This window comes from Pelodiscus sinensis, chromosome 1 (assembly GCF_049634645.1).
Source record: "Pelodiscus sinensis isolate JC-2024 chromosome 1, ASM4963464v1, whole genome shotgun sequence".
NCBI classification, from domain to species: domain Eukaryota; kingdom Metazoa; phylum Chordata; order Testudines; family Trionychidae; genus Pelodiscus; species Pelodiscus sinensis.
Genome location: NC_134711.1, coordinates 91,255,479 through 91,270,115, shown reverse-complemented (window position 1 = coordinate 91,270,115; position 14,637 = coordinate 91,255,479). Strand labels below are relative to the sequence as shown.

General features: G+C 48.7%; 1 long non-coding RNA gene across 2 annotated transcripts in view; it reads left to right on the top strand.

The window, feature by feature from the left end:
- The window catches only part of LOC142830601 (uncharacterized), a 110,728-nt gene that overhangs the window by 39,374 nt on the left and 56,717 nt on the right, over window positions 1–14,637 (top strand). The gene's annotated exons all lie outside the window — the stretch shown is intronic.

Sequence of the window (14,637 nt, the reverse complement as noted above, 5' to 3'; positions counted from 1 at the left end):
AAGAAAGCCAAAAGAGTCAAACATCCTTACAACAGAATTTGTGTTGCTCTTGGCGCTAAAAAGAATTTTGCTGCATGATTATTTCCACTTGTAATAAACATCCGAGGGGAAATTAAGTAAGTAGGTATTTGCTGAAGGAAGCAAGAGGGTTAGTTAACAGGTGCATACTACATAACGTCATCATATCCTATTAATCACAAACATATGCCTTCTTGTACACTCACATGCATTCTTCATGAACAAAATTACACACTTACCAACACATTCACAAATCATGCTGTCTCGCATACTCTCTCTTTAAAAGACACCCATGTGCTCTCCTGCACTAATAGCCTTATACACACACGTGCTACAAGCTCCTTCTCTAACGCTCTCATGCTTGACAGACACCCATTTTGAGCTAAGGTGCTTACCCTTGGGATGTCTCTGACAGAGAATTTCAGGTTCATACCTCGGGGTCTCAAAGCACTCTCTACAGCAGAGAGAGATCCTGATGGCTCAGTGACAGCCTAGCAAAGACCCCAGCCATTCTCAGCTCAGCAATGGAATGCACATAGAGGCAGCTATTAGAACTTCATTCACTGTTGGAAGGGATGCTGGCTAGGATGCTGGTGATGCACTTCTAGAAGTGCCTTGTGATCTTTAACTTCTTCATGATCAGCAACCACCAGCAATGGGGAAAAGGATGTCCAGTGTAATGTCCCCTGGACATCACAACTCCCCCCACTTTAGCTATTCATACCTGAAGGGCCCGACTTTGAGCTCATATACTCTGGTGTAAATCAAGCACCTAAGGCATATGTGACAGCAGAATCAGATCCATTGTATCCAGGTCTCTCATAACAGCACAGCAGCCCCCTCTGCTCCCTATTTCCAAGACAAATGTAACCTAACTCACAAAAGCATAACATTCCCATAGAAAGGCTGGGCAAAGCTGAGTGCTCGGAGTTAGCAAAGTACCTGGGCCACTTTCATCCTGCAACAGGAAGCAAGAGGCCAGGTTCTCTGCTGGTGAAAAGTCACCAGTGCTATGCCAATTTTCACTAGCTGAGGATCCAGCCCATGACACACAAATATAGGAGGAAAAACTTGGCATGGAATGGTGTTGACCCAGACCTGAGCCTAATTCCAGAACTGAAGCATAGGATGGCAGGATTTGATAAACCTTTCTGGCATCCTGCCATCTCCCCAGTTTATCACAGATCTTTTAAAGGCGCTTTCTCTTTGATCTTCCAGTCCCTTTAATCACACTACCCTAACCATACAGAAACATCATTAGTGGTACTGCTCTTTTAATTTTCTAAACATGGTCCATTGACCATCCTAGCTTGGTCTCCATCACTTCAGTCATCACACATATGAACATACAGGGTCAGCTCCTCAGTTCGTGTAAATGGGCATACTTGCACTGATTTTAGCAAAGCTACTATGATTTACATCTGCTGAGTTTATGGCCCATGAACCCCACTGACTGTCTCTACACTCAAGACTAGACCAGTGTGTGCATAAGTGCTGGTCAGGTCTTGAGATTCATCAGTCAAAGTGAGTGGGGCTAAGGAGTAAGCTAGCAGGAAGTGCTGCATCTTTTCTTTGAGACAAAAGACATCAGGAAATGTTGTATGATTTTAGGGTCTGCTTTGAGGGGACTGGCTTTTCTGTATCCAGCTAAATTACGTGTGAGGTTGGATGTAAATAAAGCTATTTATTTTGATGTGGATGATGCTGGGGAATTTTTAGAAGCTCAGCAACAGCAAAAAGCTAATCCTAATTGAATCTTTAAAGGACAAGGAAGAGGATGTTTGGAAGTTGACTAATCATCCACCTGTAACCCTGGCTGAAAATAGAACTCAATAATAGTCAGAGTTGCTTGGATTTCAAAGGCTATTTATTTATCTTCTCTGTTTTTAACAGAAGGACAGATTTTTCACTTGTGAAAAATCATAAAGGTACTGAGCCAAATTCAGATTTGGGCAGATGCAATTCCACTGAGCTAAATACCAATTCATTGGAGCTGCACCTGCTTACCCCAGCTCTGAACTTGGCTAGTTCTCTGTTTTCTTTATTTCAATAATTTTTATGAAATGGGATTGCTGCTCACCTTATTCTTTCTAAAATCGTTACCTGTCTAATGAGGCAGTCACACCTGCTATAAAGACCGCTTGTGAGACTTTTGTGGGACTCCAAAACACTTTTGAGGCAAGTAGTAATGTCATTATGTAGTTATGTCACATCACAAGAGTTGGAAACTGCATTGTCATTTGCGTACTGCAATGGGTTGAGGTCTGGCAGTAGTGGGATGTTGTAGCACCAAAATGTCATCATGATTTGATGAAGCAATGTCACAAACTAGTGATGGCTGAGTTGATTCCATCAAAAAAGCCACATATAAGACAGCCCTACAAGATCCCTCCACATTCGATAGCCTGCAGTTTTAATAATTACTTTTTTTTATAAATTCTCCCTCTAAACAACAAACAGCTGTGTGCATCCTTCCCTAATCATTTACTAGTTATTGGGAATTGCTTTCACATGCACATAAAAGTCCTAAAGCAATGTAGGTTCCCTAGCACATAAACAGCTTCTTCCCCATCACCTCAACTGTCTGCAAACAAGCCTTAGCTGGTCACAGATCACACATGCAACATGCGAGTGTTGTTAACCTTTTCTGAGGCTTTTGTAGGGACAGGAAGCAAAATTGGGTTTATAGTGGGAAGCATGTTTCAATCTGAATTGTGGACAGGTCTCAGCTACTCCATTTAAAATTAATCAAGAGAAAAATAAGAGGTCTGAAAGTCAGGGTCTAAGCTCCTCCATATAGCTGGGTGAGAGTCCTAGGACTATGTTACTTCAGAGCAGGAGTGAGATGCATTCGGCCAATGGTATGGGAGCCCAGAACAGGGAAATACAGGGTGTCGCTGGTGAGGATTAGGGGTATTATCTGCAGAGGGTACTGCAGGTTAGCCCATTGGCAGAACTGTGGGGGGAAGGCAGACCCATGGGCGGAAGAGCAAAGATGGAGATTCATTAGCTAAGCTTGGGTGGGGTTCCCTGGGACAGAAATAAGAGGAGATACTTTACCATGATTGCATCCAGATAAATTAATCTCTTGTGTAACTCCAAAGACTTCAGTGAAGTCACAGCTAAAGATGAATTCAGCCAGCCTAAATCTTGCTTTGTGACTAGCATGCACCAGGGACCAGTTCTGTTTTCACCTCAGTGGCACTCTATTGGCTTCAATGGAGTCACTCCAGGTTCACCCCTGTATAAATGTGGTCAGAATCAGGCCCTCATTGTGTCACTGCACTATGATTGGTCATTTGCCCCAGAACCTTCCATGGGAGCTGAATAGGGTTACCATACATCCGGTTTTTCCCAGACATGTCCTTCTTTTCGGTCCTTAAATCTCCATGCAGCTGGGTTTTTTAAATATCTAAAAATGTCTGAGATTTTGCCCTGCTCATCCTTTTTCAAACACATTTAGATATGTTTATATAGAACCTTGGAGCAGCCCGCCTGCCCTTCCTGAGGGAAGCGCGGAGCACAGCACAGCCCAGCTCCGAGCCTCACTCTAGGGGCTGCAGCCGCAGCTGGGAGATCCTGGCTCTTCCATGTGTTCAGGCGTACCCCGGGGTACTCCTTTGCGTATCCACGATGCATTGCACATGGTTACCTGAATCCCTGGCCCAGGAGCTGGGTTTGTTCCCAACCTCTGGTTCTGACATGAAAACTCGGGCTTCCCGCGCACAGGCTGCAGAAGGGAGGATGTTGCTGCAGAAGGGAGGATGTTGCTGGCCAGTGTGTGTCCTCTTTTTTAAAAGTTCAAATATGGTAACCCTAGAGTTGTATCCACTTCCTGAAGGTCAAACTTAGCCCTAAAAGAATCAGAAAGGAGGCAAGGGAAAGAGGGAATGAAGGAAGGAGGCAGAGACAGGATGAGGAGCATTGCTTAGACTATAGGAAGAAAAAGCTACTGTGCAGGGGTTGCATATTCTGTCTTTGTGTTGTATTAGGCTCCATTACCCTTCTAATTACATTTCAGGTGTTAAATAAAAGCCTGGCAGAGCAACTCCATGGCAGAGAAAGATGCCACCTGGGCACTGTGAACTGCCAGTATCTCCCAGAGAGTCTCCATTTCTATTGTCACTCACCTGATCCAGGATTTCCTCTGCCCCCTGTGGTGGGCTTGTAAAGCTCTCTCACTTTTATTTAGGGATCCCTGACAGAGACTGAGGCTACGTCTAGACTGCAAGCCTCTTTCGAAAGAGGCTTTTTTGAAAGATATTTTTGAAAAAGCTTCTTTCGAAAAAGAGCATCTAGACTGCAACCTCTTCTTTCGAAAAAGTGAGCCGCTTTTTCAAAAGAGAGCCCCCAGGCAGTCTGGATGCTCTCTTTCGAAAAAGCCCTGTTTGCATTCAAGAACGCCTTTTTTCGAAAGAGCACTTTCGAAAAAAGGCGTTCTTCCTCGAGAAATGAGGAATACCGCCGTAGAAAGAAAAGCCGCGTTCTTTCGATTTAATTTTGAAAGAACGCGGCTGTAGTCTAGATGCAGGTGAAGTTTTTTCGAAAAAAGGCTACTTTTTTTGAAAAACCCTGCAGTCTAGACACAGCCAGAAGAGAGACTGGGGAAAGGGACACCACAGGCCAGACCAAAGGGACCTTACACAGGATTGGGGAAGGGGCTCTTACAATGGTGACTGGCACTAGCCACCCCACCCCCTACATTGTGGGGGAGAGGGGCAACAGGCAACCTCTTTGTCCCTCCGCAGATCAGTGAATGAGAAAGAGAAGCAAAGAGACAATAAGCTCATGCAGAATGAAAAGATTGATTTATGCCTCAAATCTACCTGTGTGCATGTATTTTTATGAGTGAAGGCAGGAGAGACAATGCACCTCTCCCAGTACATACATACCCTGCTCTCCCCTCCAAGTTTAGGGCAAAGGGCTGCCATCTCCTTACTGTGGCAACATTTTACTATGTGTATGTTTCTCTTCCCAACCCCATTCCCCATCTCTTTCCTGTTTTGATGGAAGAAACAAAATGTTCTGCTTTCCTTCTTTATTTTTCCAGACTGGTGACTAGCACTGGAAAGGAATTTCTGTCCCCCAGTATAATTAATAATAATAATAATGTATATATGGGACATACATCAGAGCTCATCCTGTTGTTTTTGGATATTAATATATTGCTTTTGTTTCCAAATTGGGTGAGGCTCACTCCTCCCTCCTCCCCCAGCAACCCACCCTCTGTTCACCTTCCCTTCCACTCACCGTCCTCATGTCCTTCATCCATCCAGCAGCAGCGGTAGAGAGAAGGAAGCCTGCTGAACAAGAGCAAGAGTAAAAATAGCCCCGGCAGTTATTCATCTCCTGAGAACATAACATGACTCATGATGTGCAGTAAAGATGAGGGGCGAAAAACAAAAGTGATCGTCTCCTCTCCCCCTGCTCCCCTCTTGCAGTATTATTTCTCATAACTAGAGAGAAAACTAAATATCAGTTGTGTCCCTTTTATGCCGGTGGAGAGGCCTGCTTAACAGTCCTGCAAGTCGAGGGCCAACATCTACAGTATAACTCCAGTGAAACCACTCAGGTTATGCCAGAGATGAGTGTGACCCAGAGAGTCAGATCCTGCTCACACTCAGATTTTATACCTGAGTAACTAGCTCTGCTGACAGACCTCATTTGCATCCATTTAAATCTGCAGTAACTCCGCTGACTCCAAAAGAGCAAGGGTCAAATCTCGCTCCCTGTGACTTTACGGGGACCAGGATTTGGTCCTGCCTTCAGCTTTGCAAAGGTCTAGCTGTGGTCAGGATGCCACCCTGTAGTGCTGTTTACCAGCAGCAGAAGCAACAGTGTTAGCTGTGCCTGTGCATTGTTCCCTGCCTATGTGGCTTGAACCTGCTCTCAAGGAAACACCTCTAGCACAGAGAGGACAGTAGGTTAATCGTTGGCCTATCTGCTGAGACTGCCCACAAGTTAGCATCAGCTAGCTTGGGGTAGATTCTGTGCCTGCTGCCCTCTATTCCCACAGAATGCATTACTCTGAATTGTGTACACTCAACTTCCTTCCCCAGCCTGAAGTGGAGCTCCACAGAGCTTTAAAGCTTGTCTCTTCTGCCAACACAAGCTGGTCCAGTCACTTTCCTTGCCTCATATCTTGGGCCCAATGGGTCTGCAACAACGCTGCAAACACCACAAATTCTAGATACACATAACCTGTACTGAGATCCCAGGAGGGCTCCAGTGCGTGAGATAGCAGGATATGGCACAATACAGGCTAGAGGGGCACTTGATATCTTGTAGGGTATGTCATGTGTTTAAAAATAGGCTCCGAGCTGAAATGCAGGAAATAGAGAGGCGGTTATATTGAGAGATGGGTATATGTGTCCTGCGTATCTATGGTCGGATTCTCCAGTGTCTTACACTTTGTATAATTATTTGCACCTATGCGAAGTGGGTGTAGAATGCTACCAGCTCAGATTTCTCCTCTCACTTGCATCAGGCAAAGTACAAGGCATTGGAGAAGCAGGCCCATGGTGAGTAGGCAACTCATCAGCATGATACAATCAGACCTTTTACCTCAAGAGCACGATAAGAAGCAAGAATGTCAATGAAACGGCAAGCTTTATACAGTAGCATAGTTGGGGCTGTATCCAGAGTCCGTTCCAGAGAACAGGAACCCGGCTCATGTTCTCCCCTCCCTCCAGGGGCTACACCCAGAGTCCCTTCAAGGATGAATATATTATGTAATTTGCATTTCTGTCTCACTCTTAGGATCTGGAATAAATGGGCAGCCCTTGATTCCCTCCCCTTCCATCCACTCTGGTAACTTCCACACATCATTCTGCAAACTGAATCCCCCTGCTCTTATCCCCTGCCCCCAGAAGGGAGCAATAAGCCGCACCCATCCCTCTGTCACACGCTCTGCGTGGTGTGAGTCACTATCCAAGGACAAAGCAAAGAAGTGTTCCAGGTCCAAACCTCCCCCAGTCATGGTTACCCTGTGACAGCATCACTGATACAAAGACTCCCACCTACCCAACCTAGGACTCTTTGAGTAACAAAACACCCCAGAAAACACCCTTGACTAGCCTCATATTCCCCTCCTCCACCCCTGGTGTGCCCAGACAAAGTGGCATCTCTTAGGACAAAGCTTTTTCAATAGATTGCCTGCCCTCTGCCCTCTCCCAAACAATGAGAAATCAAGGAATATTGTCCTCAGCTGAATAAAAAGATCTAAATATAGAGTGTCTGATGTGTTCTTGGTTTCCTGCCCATGACTCGCCTCCCGTCCCCTCCTCCCCCGCCTCCCTCCTCTCTGCTTCTCGCTCACTCATGCTAATCTCACACACCAGCACAGAAGGTTTTAGATAGGTTGAGATCATCACAAAGACCCCCTTTCCTCAGTGATGAGACAGAGGGGATTTCCAAGCTTAACTCTGTCACCTCTTGTTTCCATGGAAGGGGGTCAGGTAAATGTCAGGAGCCACCCCTATTGGCCCTCAAAAATAATTCTGTTAAGTATGTATGGGAGACAGACAGCCGTTCTCTTCAACATTACTATTTCCTCCTCCACTCCCTACTAATCTGGTGTAGGCCACCCGCACAGCTCTGCCAGAGTTCCTCCCCCTGCATGCAGCACTCTTCCACTCCAGCCCCAGGTGCCCCTATAGCTATGTGTACTTACCTGCAGCAGCGCCTGCTGTCTTAAGTCGAGGAGCCCTATACAGTCAGTTTTAGTTCCCCCACTCCCTCTGTTCTCCCACTGACTGTTATGAGAAGAACATAGAGTTTCTCAGAACAAGCAAGCAAGTATATACGGGTATGTCTACACTACAGCACTAATTCAAACTAACTTAATTCGAATTAGTTAATTCGAACTAAGCTAATTTGAATTAGCGCATCTAGACCCAAAAACTAATTTGAATTAGTGTTTTGCTAATTTTAACTAGCGTGTCCACACTGATTGGACGCTGGGTCGCATTTAAGGGCAGCTGAAACTGGTTCCGGCAGGGCATCAGGTCAGTAGTTGCTTTGTGTGGTTGCTGTCTGAGGCTATCTGAGGCTCGTGCTTAAAGGGACCCCCCTGGACAGCCAGTTCTCAGCTTTTCCTATTGCTTGCCTACCTCGCCAAGGGACAGCAAAGCGTTTTCCTCTCCACCTGCCTGTGTCAGTGGTTCCCATTGGGGACGCAGCCACAGTTGGCACCGTGGAGCCAGAGCTCGCCCTGGGCATGCTGCTCCCGTTTTTGACCTTGCTGCTGCAAGCCTGCCAGCAATGGGTGGAGGCTGCCTGGCACCATCTGGTGCACATCAGTCCCCTGCCTCTCCCCCTGGCCTCCCTGGGGGTCGTGGAGGAGCGGCAGCAGCACCCAGACGCCAGCGTGCCCCGCCACATCTGGCGTCTGGACACCAGCAGCGACAGGTGGGACCGCATCATCCTGGAGCACTGGTGAGACCAACAGTGGACCCCGAACTTCAGGATGAAGAAGGACATCTTCCTGGAGCTCTGCGAGTGGCTCACCCATGCTCTGCGGCGACGGGACACTCACATGAGGCCCGCCATCCCCCTCCAGAAGAGTGTGGCCATCGCCCTGCGGAAGCTCTCCACGCCGGACAGCTACCAATCTGTCGGGAACCAGTTTAGCATGGGGAGATCCACCATCAGAGCAGTGCTCATGCAGGTACGGCACCCACCGGCCACTGGACCAGAGGGGTTGGGGGGCTGCAAGGAGGGGATAGGCCGCACCAGGGAAAACGGGGGAGGGAGGAGGTGAAAGTGCCCCGCACGGGAGGATTCGGTCTGTCCCAGCCGTACTACACGCTGCCCGCAGGGTTTGCATCCGGGAGTGGGGCGTGAGGCAGTGCCAGGGAACGAACACTCCCAGCCACCCGGGTGCCCCAGTGATTCGCGGTTTGCTGTGTCTCTCTGCAGGTGGTCAAGGCCATCAACCAGGTGCTGTTCCGCAGGGTGGTCCGTCTTGCTGAGCCGGACGCAGTCATCCAGGGGTTCGGCACCCTCGGCTTCCCCAGCTGCGGGGGGGCCATCGATGGGATGCACATCCCCATCAGTGCCCTGGAACACCAGGCCTCCCAGTATATCAATCACAAGGGGTACTTCTCTGTCCTCCTGCAGGCCGTGTGTGACCACCGGGGCCAGTTCATGGACATTAATGTGGGCTGGTCCGGCAAGGCACACGACTCCAGGGTGTTCTGGAACTCCTCTGTGTGCCAGAGGCTGCAGGCCAGGACCTTCTTCCCCGACCGCCACATCAGGGTTGGGGACGTGGACATGCCTGTCTGCCTGGTGTAGGATGCGACCTACCCCCTACAGCCCTGGCTGATGAAGCCGTACACGGGGCACCTCAACCCCTCCCAGCAGGCCTTCAATTCCAGGCTGACCAGGGCCCGCATCATGGTCAAGGGGGCCTTCGGATGCCTGAAAGCCTGATTTCAATGCCTCCTCACCCACCTTGACCTCGCCGAGCATAATATCCCTCCTGTGGTGGCAGCATGTTATGTGCTGCACAATTTATGTGAGCGGAAGGGGGAGGCTTTCCTGCCAGCCTGGATGGCTGAGGCTGAGTGCATGGCTGGCCAGTATGTGCAGCCCCGCACCGCCGCCGTCCGGGAGGCCCAGCAGGGGGCCGTCCAGATCAGGGAAGCCCTGTAGGAGAGCTTCCAGGTGGAGGAGGACTGAACTCTCCCTGCATACCCCACTGGGGCCTTCTTCCACCCTCCCCTCCTTCCCCTTTCCCCTCCCTAACCCCCCTTCCTAATATCAAATAAACACACCTGTTTTGCCAACAAAAATCTCTCTTTATTGTACATAACTGGGGTGGGGGAGGGAGGAGTGAGTGTGGGAGAGGGGAGGGGGAAACCTATGAGGAGGGAGCTGGAAGGGGGTGGAAGGGGAGGAAGGGAAGGGAAAGCTCAGGGGTGGGGGTCCTGCTGGCTCTTCCGTCTCGCAGCACTGCAGGTGTGGGGGCGTCGGGGGAGTGGGTGTGGAGGGTGGGGCAGAAGGGACAGGGGGTGCGGAGGAAGCAGGAGGGGGAGCAGGGGTGGGAGGAGGAGTGAGAGCTGGGGCGGCCGCAGGGGCTGGAGCAGGAGGAGGCAGGAACCTGTCCACCAGGGTCTGGAGGTGATCTCTGAGGGCACGGCTCTGCTCCTCCAGCACCTCCAAGCTCCGCAGCTGCAACCGCAGGTCCTCTCTGACCCAGTGCTCCTGGATGCGGATCTAGTGCTCCAGTAGCCGCAGGTGCCGCCGCTGGTAGTCCTCCAGGTTGTGGGTGTGCCTGCTGGCCCGGGTGTGGGTGGCTGTTGCAGGCGGGGTGGTGCGCCCTGCAGTCCCAGGTGCTGCGGCTGTGGTGAAACAAGAGCGGTGGTCAGTTCTCCCTGAGGACATGGTGGGTGAAACCCAGCTCCCCTCTGCAAGGCGAGGTCAATGTGTGGGGAACGGGCCAGGGCCCCTGCATGACACCCAGCTGCTGCTCCATGGTGAGCAAGGCCCAGGTGCACGGTCCCTGGGCTCCCTCTCCCCCCATGGCGCCCTGTACACATAAGGGGAGCATGATGGCACTCACATGTGGAGCCCTTCCCGGCCTCGGACGACACAGCCTCGGGGGTCCTGGGTCCTGGGCAGGCTCCCTGCAGGATCCTGGCTCTTGGCATCCTTGTCCTCTGTGTCAGGGACGGGTCCCTCTGCCCTGGGGTTGATCACCACCCGGGGGTCATGGACTGCGTGAGCCCTCAGGATGCAGTCCAGGGCCTCAAAATGAGGGCATGCCTCCAGGTCAGCCCCTGGCTGGGAGGCCCTGGAGTAGGCCTGCCGTAGGTCCTTAATTTTGCAGCGGACCTGCTCCCGGGTCCGCATGTGGCCTCTGGTGGCCAGGCTGGCAGCCATGCGGCTGTAGACGGCCGTGTTCCTGTGGCTAGTGCGGAGATTGTGGACATTGGAGGCCTCCCCCCAAAACTCGATGAGGCCCACGATCTCCGCACTAGACCAGGCAGGCTCCTGTGAGCCGCCAGCCTGGTCCTGGGAAGAGGCGGAGGGCTGGGTGGCAGCAGGTGGCTGGCTCATCTTGTGCCAGGTGCAGGGTCTGCTGGCTGGGTGCTGGCAGGTTTGCAACTGGCACAAGCACCGCAGCAAGACTGTGGTCCTTTAAGGGCTCCGGGGCCAGGAGGGGGCAGAAGAGTTTCTCTGGTTTGGCCCAGACTGGCCACCAGGGCAAGCTGGGAAGGGCTAGCCTCCAACTAGTTTGAATTAAGTGGCTACACAGCCCCTAATTCGAATTACTTAATTCGAACTAGGCGTTAGTCCTCGTAGAATGAGGTTTACCTAGTTCGAATTAACTTTGTAGTGTAGACATACCCTACTATATTATATTTATATCTCTGTATATTTGTTAGTCTCTAAGGCTATATCTGCACTACAATGGTTTTTCGGATATAGGTATGCAAATTACGCTCCGCAATTTGCATACCTTTTTCCGATAGTTTTGTCAGAAGAGGCTTTTCCAAAATGTGGCCTGTCTACACTGGGCCAAATTTAGGAAAAGCCTCCTCTTTTGGAAGATCCCATCTTCTTCGTGGCATGAGGAAGACAGGGCTTCCAAAAGATTGCATCTGTTCTTCCGCAAAAAAAGCGGAAGAGCAGACGCGTCCCCTGGACGCGGCGGAATTTTTTCAGGATACTGGAAGTATCCCAGAAAAACCCCGCAGTCTAGACGTACCCTGAGGTGCCACAGACTACTCGTTTTTAAAGCAAGCAAGTGGTTGCAAAATAATGGAAGTGGCGTAGTGAGTGATTTGTGCCCATGTTTTAACCGGCAACTCCCATCAACATTTTCTCCATTATCTTGTGATAACCAGCAGGTATGTTAGTGTCCGGGGAATCTATTCATTTGTATATAAAAATGCTTTCTCATAACCATTACCCCAAGAAGGAGCCAATACCTCTTTGCAAACAAACTGGTCTGACGTGCACATGCAGGAAATGTTCATATTTGGTTCTGGAAAAAAAGAGGAAGTGCATTGATAGCATTACTGGGTGCCATTTGGGCCGTGTCCAGACTCAGGGGTTTTTTCGGGAAAAGTAGCCTTTTCCCGAAAAAACTTCCCCTGCGTCCAGACTCAAGCCGCGTTCTTTCGAAATTATTTCGAAAGAACGCGGCTTTTCTTTCGATGGCGGTAAACCTCGTTTCACGAGGAAGAACGCCTTCTTTCGAAAGTTCCTCTTTCGAAAGAAGGCGTTCTACAATGTAAAGAGGCCGTCTTCGAAAGACAGCATCCAGACTCGCTGGGTGCTCTCTTTCGAAAAAGCGGATTTCCTCTATCGAAAGATCCGCCTGCAGTCTAGACGCGATCTTTCGAAAGAGGCTCTTTCGAAAGAAGCCTGCAGTCTAGACATAGCCTTGAAATGGGGATGGGGAAGAATCAGCTACATTTATACTTCCCAGGAAATGTTTTTGAACATACCTGATGCTTGGAGCAGTCTGGGGCATGCAAGTACATTTGTTCTGCTGAAGTGTTTGTGTAAGCCCCTGGGACAAAATCCAACTCTGGCAGCCAATATCCAGGGAGAGGGTGAGTTCTATCAACTGCAGGGCAATCTCCACAGCTCCCTCTTTAATTTGGCCAAATTTAATGAGCTCCTGCCCCACCCCTGGCATGTCGCTGGGGGCACATCCACACAGCAGGGCTAAAGCCGAACTAAGCTACACAGCTTGAGCTTCGTCAATTGTGTAGCTTAAGTTGAAATAGCTTATTTTGGCTTTTGGTGCTGTCTACACAGCAGGAAGTCTGAGACAGAGCACTTTGCCTCCGACTTCCCTAACTCCTTGTAAAATGAGAGTTACAGGAGTCAGAGTAAGAAGTCCTAAAGATCGACATTATTTTGACATTATGTCAAAATAACTGCTTGTTTTGTAAACACAGACTATGCTATTTCGGAATAACGTCAGTTATATAACTGCTGTGTAAACTTATTCTGGGTTTTGTCCTCTTACCCAATTTCATTTCTAATATGGTGAGTGAGCAAGTGGACAAGGGCTTTGAAGATAGCTAGACCCTCCTACGCGTCATGCTCTTTCTGTGGCTGTGTAATTTGTCAAGGGGTGGTCTTGTTTTTTCTTTTTGCCAAGAACGTGGGGGCAGGCTCTTTGGAATGTTGCTTTCATTTGCCCAGGCTCATGTGCCAAATGCAGCAGAGGCATTGGGAGAAGCACCAGATCCCCACAAAGAGCAGCGGAAAAGAGAGCAGGACAGTAGCAGCTACAGTGTGTCACAAGGGGAAAATAACCTAATTGGGCTGTATAGGGCAGTGTTTCGCAACCAGTGGTACGACTACCTTTAGGGGTACGTGAGAGAAGTCTAGGGGGTACGTCAACACAACTGAAATTTGGAGAAAACTGAATTTTTGTTTTAAGTTTTACAGAACTTTATTATTTTGTACTTTTTACACCTAAAAATTTCATTGCCAGCCTGGCTACGATTAAGTTGTTTAAACAAATGTGTTGCAATGGTAGAAAAAAAAATTGTGTGTCTGAAAACTGTAGGTACTGGGGGTACTTATAATTTTTTTTAAAAGGGGTACTTTATAAAAAAAAGGTTGAGAAACACTGGTATGGGGGTTGGTAATAATAGATTGGACATGGGTAGTGTTGCCAGGTGTCCGGTTTTGAGCTTTCTGTTCGGGGAACAAATTGAGAAAATATAAATGAGAAAATGTAAATGTCTGGTATTTTCTAAATAAGATGTAATCTAGATTGTGATGTAATGTCAAGTGTGTCCAGTAGTTTTGTTGAAACCATCTGGCAACCCTAGACATGGGGGACTGGATGCTTACCAAACTGGAGTGGCCATCTGGAACCTTTTACTCTTAGGTTACGAGTTCTATTCCCATCCTATGCTGGGAGGACTGGATGGCTCAGGAAATCAGAGATAGGAAGTAGAAATGTTCACCTATGTGTCTCTGAATCTATTCATGGCTGCCAAAAGACATCAGATCACTTAGTGTAGGGTGGAAAGGAGAATAGACCATGCTACCAGAGACAAAGCCTCCTTAAATAAATTAGATTCACATAGTTAGAAATTTCCATGGCAGGACATCTCTACCTCTCCAGAGTCGAAGACCCGCCTTCTCACACTAATGGGGTACACCACGCTCATGCCTGGAGCAGCCAGATAGGAGAGAGACTTGAAAGTCAAGACACACCTGAGCAACAAACAGTTGGATTAGCTAACTTTTTCCAACCCCATCTACCTCTTTCTCCCTAGAAGAGAGAGAGAGAGTTGCTGCTTCCACCCCTGCAGCCTATGCCAAGTAATATTTATTTTTAAATTCACAAACAATGACTTAGCCGCTGCTCCGAGACAGGCTTTTCTATAATTGGATGGAAATTATATTTATATATTAATTAGCTCATTTGAGCTAAATGTCCCTTCCCACCATTCAACATTAAGAACAGATGCCAAAATTACCTTGATCCCTTTTCCTCATCACCAACCAGCAACTAGGAGATTTCAGAGGTTCAATTTTCCTATTCCTTCAGCTTGTTCTCTCCCTCCTCATTATTTGCAAAATGTATATTTGGTAATCGATTTAAAACACTATTATTTATTATTACATGTATAA